Source organism: Opisthorchis viverrini (assembly GCF_000715545.1).
Source record: "Opisthorchis viverrini unplaced genomic scaffold opera_v5_11, whole genome shotgun sequence".
Classification (NCBI taxonomy): domain Eukaryota; kingdom Metazoa; phylum Platyhelminthes; class Trematoda; order Opisthorchiida; family Opisthorchiidae; genus Opisthorchis; species Opisthorchis viverrini.
In genome coordinates, this window is record NW_008751667.1 from 3802110 (window position 1) to 3812194 (window position 10085).

A 10085-nucleotide genomic window follows, 5' to 3' on the forward strand; every position below is an offset into this window, starting at 1 on the left:
CACCGGATAGACATCAATGTAAACCCTAAAAATTACTCTGTCTTGTTTTTGTTGAGTTTCATGGTGCATGGAGAAGTTATAAACCTGTCGGGGTAATTTAATAAATAGGTATGAATACGCTGCTTTATAGGGATTAATGGATATTAAACGATGTGCTACACTTTGATTCGAACTAAGTTACCACCGTTTTGCTATTGGATCATGAAACGCGCGACTTTTCGAGACACTGTGGCGGCAATCTTCGTTTGTCACGCTGGGACGCCAAACTTCTGAGACGTTACAGGGCCAAATCTACATCGTGTGCACCTACTCATGCACAGCAGACACAAATTTTCCCTTTGAGATCTTAAATGCTCACCAATTTTCGTATCGAATCCCACGCACCCCACGATTCTTCTCATGAGTCCTTCAGTCTACCCAGGAGAAAGGCGTCATCTGTCGCGCCTAAGAATGTGATACCTTCAGGGTGCTCTCATTTACCGCCCAACCAGCCTCACGACTCTATCTTTTATTCGGTCGAATTTCTTAGACTACTTTCGAATGTCTTCTGCTTTGACATAGATGGTCCCCTCCTAGAGTGTTTCAGAGTAGTAGGCCAGAATTCTCTAATCTGAACACACCCATGCTGCTGACCTTAGAGCGGGTGTCCATTTCGTTTTTACTGATTACGTTGAACCAAGACTTCTGTAGTGCCTTTTAAATGCTCACTGCTGTTCCATGCTGCCCTGTCACTTTGAGGAAATGATCAACCTCTCTAAGCTAAAAAACTTTCGACCCAACGACTGCCACTTTATGGTTGTGGAACTCTTAACGACCTCTACTATATATTAACTGTGTTCATTCCCGCCTTATCTCCTAAACTTCCAGGTGTCTTATAGGGAATATGTCAGATTGCTTCCTAAAACTGCCAGCCAAGTTGTCCACTTAGGATGTTAGAACGATGTTACCATAATCGAACTTGTTCAACCAGTTTATACGTAGTCCATCGTTGGTAGCAAATTTTTTATAATTACGTGTGCCCTTTGTAACTAAGGGTTGGTCAGCAGGTTTTCAGCGCTGATCCAAACAAAACGACAGACTTTCCAAACCCAGCTTGCGCACTTTTATTGAGCAACAGTTTTGCTCATTATGGACAGTTGATGCGTGGTAGAAGCTTCTTCTGGCGTTCGTCCATGGTGCATATGTAACTCAATACAAGGCACGCTTAGGTGCTTTTTATGTGAGTCCTTGCACTGGCAATCTTACTGTCTAGCGCTAAAAGCGCAAAGAATATGAATATACATTTTCTCGCTTGTCCTTTTGAGGTGTACGCAAGCCGCTGAACAAAAAGGATAAAAATAATCCAAGAGAAACCCTCATTCCTACTTATCAATCCGTGGATTACTTGACCTGACTGTAGTTTCAGGCTCAACAGTGCATATCTGGCTTTTTTAAACCCTTGCACTTTCATGTTCCCTCAGAAACGGTCCACAATAGTATGCTAATTATGTTGTTTATCCTTAAATCTACCCCCTATTCCCGCTTACCCACACCACCTTCTGCTCAATCTAACCCCAGTACAAAATGCTGGTCTCGAATATCCAGTTCGCCTCAACAACCCCCTGCCTCAACATTTTCTCACAATTATCACATTCCTTTTTTTTAAATCAGGTCAGTCTGACGGAACTCACATCAAGGTAGCTAATACTCCTCCACCAAAACAGCTATCCAAGCTGCGTGGTATGTTATCACTGCTAGCTTCCCTACTTCGTTTGACCTAAACAGCTAAGAGCTCGGCCTGTCTCAAGGTCGCCGGTCTCAGAATTTTTTTCACCAGAGGCACAACACAAAACACATTGCTTTAAAACCCCTGCATTAGGTACTGATAATATAAGTTCCCAGTCTCGGTGTCCACTACCCACAAACTTGGAGCCCTTCCACCCCATTCTTAGTTGTCCACACATTTTTTCTTAGGCTATGTACACTTGAATCTGCCTTACTGATCAGTGAATTCTTCCTCATCCCTGCTCGACTGCCACTTTATGGTTGTGGAACTCTTAACGACCTCTACTATATATTAACTGTGTTCATTCCCGCCTTATCTCCTAAACTTCCAGGTGTCTTATAGGGAATATGTCAGATTGCTTCCTAAAACTGCCAGCCAAGTTGTCCACTTAGGATGTTAGAACGATGTTACCATCATCGAACTTGTTCAACCAGTTTATACGTAGTCCATCGTTGGTAGCAAATTTTTTATAATTACGTGTGCCCTTTGTAACTAAGGGTTGGTCAGCAGGTTTTCAGCGCTGATCCAAACAAAACGACAGACTTTCCAAACCCAGCTTGCGCACTTTTATTGAGCAACAGTTTTGCTCATTATGGACAGTTGATGCGTGGTAGAAGCTTCTTCTGGCGTTCGTCCATGGTGCATATGTAACTCAATACAAGGCACGCTTAGGTGCTTTTTATGTGAGTCCTTGCACTGGCAATCTTACTGTCTAGCGCTAAAAGCGAAAAGAATATGAATATACATTTTCTCGCTTGTCCTTTTGAGGTGTACGCAAGCCGCTGAACAAAAAGGATAAAAATAATCCAAGAGAAACCCTCATTCCTACTTATCAATCCGTGGATTACTTGACCTGACTGTAGTTTCAGGCTCAACAGTGCATATCTGGCTTTTTTAAACCCTTGCACTTTCATGTTCCCTCAGAAACGGTCCACAATAGTATGCTAATTATGTTGTTTATCCTTAAATCTACCCCCTATTCCCGCTTACCCACACCACCTTCTCCTCAATCTAACCCCAGTACAAAATGCTGGTCTCGAATATCCAGTTCGCCTCAACAACCCCCTGCCTCAACATTTTCTCACAATTATCACATTCCTTTTTTTTAAATCAGGTCAGTCTGACGGAACTCACATCAAGGTAGCTAATACTCCTCCACCAAAACAGCTATCCAAGCTGCGTGGTATGTTATCACTGCTAGCTTCCCTACTTCGTTTGACCTAAACAGCTAAGAGCTCGGCCTGTCTCAAGGTCGCCGGTCTCAGAATTTTTTTCACCAGAGGCACAACACAAAACACATTGCTTTAAAACCCCTGCATTAGGTACTGATAATATAAGTTCCCAGTCTCGGTGTCCACTACCCACAAACTTGGAGCCCTTCCACCCCATTCTTAGTTGTCCACACATTTTTTCTTAGGCTATGTACACTTGAATCTGCCTTACTGATCAGTGAATTCTTCCTCATCCCTGCTGAACTTAATGTATCCTCTTTAGGCCTTGCGTTTCATCATCCATCCGTTGGCCCCTCAATTTTACCGGTAGTTAAGGGCTTCAGTATGATGATTGAGAGACGCTGACCTTCTCTAGATCACACTACAACGCCGTACTTCTATACACAGCTCTTTTCAACAGATGGTGGCGATCGCTCGAGAGACCAACTCGGCTCGGCGCAGGGCATCGATCGTCTCCAGTCGGCCTTATCCTCGTCAGTGAAGCCCCCATGGCAGATGATACCAAAGAAACTGTTTTATTCTGTCCCAGGAGCCATTTCGCCCTGTGATAGGGCTTTTTTCCGGAAATCCCTTATAAAGTCAACTGTCTTCACATGCTTCACATGAAAAGCATGTGTAAACAAGTAGATTCTTGAGGCCACTAACTAAACTCCGTTACTTTCCTTATACCAAAGGAGAAAGAGCCTCTACAAGTGCGACGGCGTCTCACATACGGGTCCACGTTATTTTATTTTATTTCTCAGTGGCTTAGCAGCCATAATGCGTCATCTCTCATTGGTATCTCACAAATTTATCACGCGAACCATAGGCTGGATAGCTAAGAATATAACGCCAACCGGAATGAGAATACTATTTGCGCGTGTGCCGACAGCCAGTGGCAACAACTGCTTTCCAGGTAATGCAAAACCAGGCAATAAGCCTTCCCAAAGTTAGTTGCTTATCAAATCACTTGCATAGCTTTATATAGTTCCGGAAAATGATGGAACCTGCGCCGGTTTCACCCCCGTTAGTTCAGGACAAACATGCTCCGTGGTGTGCACCGATGACACCATTATCCCATACCATATAACTCCTCTCTCGTTCTCTAGCTCCGGTAATCTCGCATCTCAGAAACTTGGATTTAACAGGTTGAGGCTACCATAATACTTCCACTCACAGTCTCTTATGTTTGGCCGGCACCCAATCGCGCGTCACCTACAGCCTGGGAGATAGACATGTTATTCACATAAAAAAAAATCAAGAGGCTCTTCCAAAGTTCCAACCTATTAAATTGACACTGCTCCCCATGGTTTCATCTACCTGGCTGCCGTGCGATTTACTTGACATGGCCTCGCTTTGATCCTACGAATATGGCCGAAACGATGTTAGACAGCTGCTACATCTCTCTAAATTTTGCGACATACGAAAGAAGCCTTCTTAGGTTCTCTCTCTTCTGTTATCTTTCCAGTTTTTGAAGGTGTTTTGTATGGAATATTTTATAATGCCACCTGGCAACCAGATGGTTTAACAGAAAGCCACACGTGTTTTCCTTCCTTGGCCATATTAATAAGAAGCAATAATACTGTATGTATGCTGTTTGAAAGTTGAAACGCAAACGTGCCACGCTTATTCGTTTTGCGCAGTGCAAATCGATGTGCTCTCTGCGCGTGGCCCTACGTTCTCTCCAAGGCCACGAGGTGAACAATATCGCCTGTCGCCCCTTTTCGTCTGCTGACCACAAAACATTCTGACCATGAACTAACCCGATTAGAACTGCTGTACTCAGTTACACTCGCCCTGGATTGGGCATAATATAATCACTTAAGAAAATGTTCACCAAAATGCAGACAAGTTTGTTGCATTGCTTCTTTGCCTGTCCAACCTAGAACAACTGTCACTTCCTGACATTTTGTTTCAATTTAAGGTAATTCAACGTAATTCAAGGTTTAATGTTCACCATAGGGTGAACGTATATATACACAGGGACGCAAAAATATGCGTAACGTTTGCTGAGTATCACATGGAGTTAAACAGTTCCAGATTCGGTGTGACATAAGATATGCATCTAAATTGTTCATGAAAATGGTTAAACTCGGCGAATGTACACCATTGGGAGGTAGGGAGTTCCAAATGAAACATACACGGACCGCAAAAAAAATCATCGACAGTTCACCCTCGAGTGAGTTACGGCGAGCGAAAAGTCATGCCTCCTGCCCGTTCGTGGTCGACGTCGGACAAAAAGATTTTCCAGCGGATGGTTAAGAGTCATCAGTATATTATATATCAGAATTAGGTCTCCCCGGGTGCGCCGATAATAGAAGTCAAAAAGGTTGAGACTGGCAATCCTGTCTTCGTATGGTTCATTATGCAATCCAATTGCCAGCTTCGTGGCTCGATGATATATTCGCTGTAGAAGAATTACGTCTTTTTGAGGCCATGGTGACTAAGCTTGTATGGCGTATTCCATGGTTGGTCGGATGTAGGTACTGATTACTCGGGGCAGTGAAACGACCAAGAATCCGTTTTAGGAGCAACAGGACTCGTGAGGTCCTCTTGTAGACGGCTGTGCATTGCAAGGAGTTTTTTAAACAGCTGCTAACCCACACACCCAGATATTTTTCTTCACTAGTCCAAGAAAGAGGTTGTAGACCCAACGTATAGTTATATGCAAAGGGCTTCTCTACACGGAGCGTTTTACACTTTTGGGGGTTAAGCGGTAGACTGTTTTTCAGTGACCAGTCATAAAGTGTATCGAGATCTTTTATAATGGGTTACTGTCTTCAATGGTGCGTATGTTTGACCATATCTTGATATCGTCCGCGAATAAAGTGATTTTACTGCTCACGAGCTCATGTATATCGTTTACGTATAATAAAAATAAAGTAGGCCCAAGAATGGAGCCTTGAGGTACTCCACTTATAGCTGCAATTGGCTTGGACAGAGCGCCGTCAACACACACGCGCGTCTTGGTCAGCCAAATAGATTTCAAGCCAAACCAGCAGCTTTCCTGTACTACCATAATGCTCGAGTTTTTGTAACAATGGTTCACGCGATCAAATGCCTTGGAGATGTCTATATAACATGCGTAAACGGGATTTCCATTGTCCACAGCTTGCGCTCAATCGTCTAAGTTAATGAGGAGATTGGACAGACAGGATCTGTTTTTTGAAACCATGTTGGGCAGCCAAATGCAACCCGTTTTCCTCTTAGTGTTTAATGACTTTGTTTGCTACCAGTCGCTCAAGCACTTTGGAGATCACCGGCCGGTAGTTTGACACGACTGAACGATTACCTCCTTTGTATATGGGAGTGATAACGCCCTTCTTCTAGTCGTTAGGAACCACACCGTTATTTAGGGACGAATTGAATAACTTAGCGAGAGGTGTGCATAGGGAATGAGCACACTGCTTGAGGATAAATGGTGTTATCTGATCGGCATCGGGAGGCTTTCTGTGATTTAGTTCAAGTAACGTTCGGAGTACATATTTTGGAGTCCCAATTGCTTCATGGAGGGAGGTGGGCGGTGAGGGAGACATAAACGACATCCGGCTTATATATTCCTTCTGACAGTAAACAGTGGAATAGAACTCGGCCAGTTCTTCAGCTGCAGCTGACGTGGTGGCCGTCAGTCCATTAGGGTATGCAGAGGTGAAATACCCGGTTCCACGGACGCCTTATTATTAAAGATCCAATGGAGAGGCTTCGGATTTTTTCCCATTTTCTCTGAAAGCATTAGCTGGTCACCCTTTTTGTCGTTCACGACCAGCGTGTTGACTTTATTTCTTAGTAACCGATATCTTTTCCATGTTGTTGTTGTTCGGTGACGTCGGTATTCAGCCCAGGCTGCATTACGCTCCAGAATCCATTTTCGGGTTCTGCTTCGTAACTTAACATCGAGTCCCATCTGAGTATGCTTTGGAACGAAGTGGGAATGCCAACGTATTTTATTGACCAAGTTTCCCATGAAGCTAGACTATTGCTGGTGGACGTCTGGACCTTCTGAATATCAGTCCGTACAATGACTCAGGGTATTCGACAGCGCTTTCGTGTTCACTCTCCTGATCGTTTTAAGCTCATCATTAGGTCTCACCGCCGAACAAACAATCAAAAATGAGAACGACGTGATCACGCGATCCTAATGGACTTTCATATGCGATGTTTTCCACAACGTTCTGTTCGCTTGTTATGATGAGGTCCAGAATGGAAGGTATACCTGAGCCTCTATACCGCGTTTTGCATGATACATGATTGTGAACGTCAAGATCATGTGACGTCTTCTGGAAGGCACAATCGAGGGAATTTATCGGATGTTGTTGAGTCCGTAGCAGGTTTGGGAGACAGAAATCACCCATAATTAGTATCTTACTATTATACCGGGAAGCCACGAGTCGCAGCTTCTCCATTATGGTGTAATTGTACAGTTCCTCCGCTGAAGGTGGTCGATAGATCACACCAACAGCACAGTCGTTTCCTGCTACTGTCTTTATCGCGCACCACAAGGTATCCGATAGCATCAAATCTTCATTAGTTAGCTCTTTGCACAATAGTTGCCTGATATGGTAAATAGCTACACCACCTCCCCGAGAAATGCGATCCCGACGAAGAAGCGTCATTCCAGGGATCGCAAGTTCGCTGTCCGATAAGTGTGGCTGGAACCAAGTCTCGCTGATAGCAATCAAGTTTGGCAAATGCTTTTCACACAATTCAGATAATTCTGGAATCTTGTTAGTCAAGCATTGCGCGTTCGTGTATAAACATTTAATGGAGTTTATTGACAGCAGTGTTGGGCATTACGCAAGATAATGTGCAGGTTGGGCGGTTATAATTGTGCCGACCCTGGCAGAGTCGGCGGCTGGTTTACAAACTCCTACGGCTTTATCTTCACTAACCTTGGTCTCTTCTGTGGGTATATTTTTCCGCATGGATGTGCTTATCCTTAACTCTCTAGGGAGTAAGTTCTTGTGACGCTGCCATTGTGTTTGGATTAAGTTTAGCATATCACTACGAAGTAGTGTGAGTTTCAGGGGCCTCGGGCCGGTACCCATATACTTTGGTGATTTCGGGATCCGATAAGTATCAACCACGGCCACGTTTTCGATTTCAAGTGTACTGCATAGAAATTTCTACTGCATGTAGTCGTGTGTATTTGCGCTATTTTATCTGACGTTTTGTTGGGTTCCGTAACACCCAAGATGATCAGACTGCGTCATTTGTATGTTTGTTGGTCGAATTCGTAAGTTGAGGTGTATTTTTGCGCGATCTTTCCAACCACGATATATCAGGTATATGCAGACGTTTTGAAGTCTGCCTCACCCAAAACTTCAGGCCCATCCGGAGTGATAATCTTGAAGTTCTTCTTTTCCCTTTAATAATTTGATCCCAATGGTAGCATACTCACAATCTTAAAGGAGAAATGTATGAGCCAAGAGCACCTTACATTTGTTCGTTCATGGCAATAGGCCCATAGAACAAAACCCAAAGGCTGCTCGCATCAAACAAGCCCATACTTTAAATAAAACATGAACCTCCCTTTCAAAAACCATTTTCCTCAGAAACTGACCTTCGAACTGTGCCCGAGGTCATATTTACTGTGTTTTCCACCGCTGTCTACGCTTATTTGTCCCGCGACATTCTAACGCAATCATATTGCGCATTATCCTATTCAGAATGCTGATGCCGTTTATGCACCGTGAAGTTGAAGCCTCCCAATCACGCCGTCAATTCCTATACTCGGACCCGTTGCCTAAATAAACGACACTCATCTGACCTTTTTAATTCTGTCAACTAGCATTAACCGCCATCACCTCAGTGTCCATTGACCCCATTTGTAATGCTTTCTGGCATAATTTGAACACTTTCGTTTGGGAGAAAGAATCCGCTGACTCCTATGCCTCTCCAGGGCCCGCTGATCTCATCCCATTTCATCTTCCTCTTAAGCTTCGGCTTCGAAAATTCTATCACATCCTACTAATCTATTCAAGTTTTCAGAAGGTTGCACCCTGGCATCGTGGCATAGTGGTCGTCATGTATGACGTTTACTTAATGTGCCGCTGTTTGAGTCCCGGCGTCATCCTTTCATTCAGGCTGATTCGTACAGGACTGCGCGTACTCTATTTTTCGTGAGTTAACCTTTGCCACAGATTTCTCTACTGCCTATTGACAGGATGGAACTCCGCGTTCACAGTAGCCGCATATCCAGCATCCATCATCAGAGGACCCGTATACGGTTCTCTGCCGTGTATATTAGTGCGGTAACACGTTCTATGGGTGCCCTATTTGGCCGTTGCCAATTTCACCCGATATTTACCTTACATCTGAAGGGATCACCGACCGGACAAAAAATACTGCCTGCGATATTACACTGGTTTTACACTCCCTGAGGCTTCACCTGGCAAACCAAAAACATCCAGCTGCTTACAGAATCACACATTCCCGCTCAGCTACCTCAGTCGCAACGTCCATTACGGGGCAGTCCAGAGAGCGAAATATCTCAGGGCAATGATGGTACGCCACTTCCACCCACACTTTGATGGCACACTCGCAACTATTCACTCTCTACTTTAACCGCGCCTTCTTGCCCATTCGGCCCCTTACACGCATCCACGGATTCACCGATTGATACACAGGATTGAGGCTATTGTCCAAATTTCCCGGGTCGCTTTTGTTCTTGTAGGCACAAGTAAGGGTGTAGCACTGCTCTTTATGTTCTCAGCGCCGGGCAGTATGCTTGCCAGCGCGAGGATTCGCATAGATTAATGTCTTGTCTAGCTTTAAATTGGGTTCTAAAACGAGCGTGTACAACCGTCGGAGGAAGGTTATTCCACGCAGCTACTACCCAAAATGAGAAACAATTCTGTCTAGTGAATGTGTGTGCTCTGAGCTTGAAAATTTTCCTACTATGTCCCCGCCGTGTGTTTGCTTGGTCAACGGTGAAAAGCCTGTTTGCCAAGCTATGCTCAAACAAGGCATAAGTAAGAATAAGGTCCCCTCGGAGGCTACGATAACCCAGGGAAAAGAGATCAAGCATCACGAGACGCGTTTCGTAGTCCACGGATTTGGGGCCGGCAACCATTCTCGTGGCGGCTCGCTGACACGCTCAATGAGGGTGA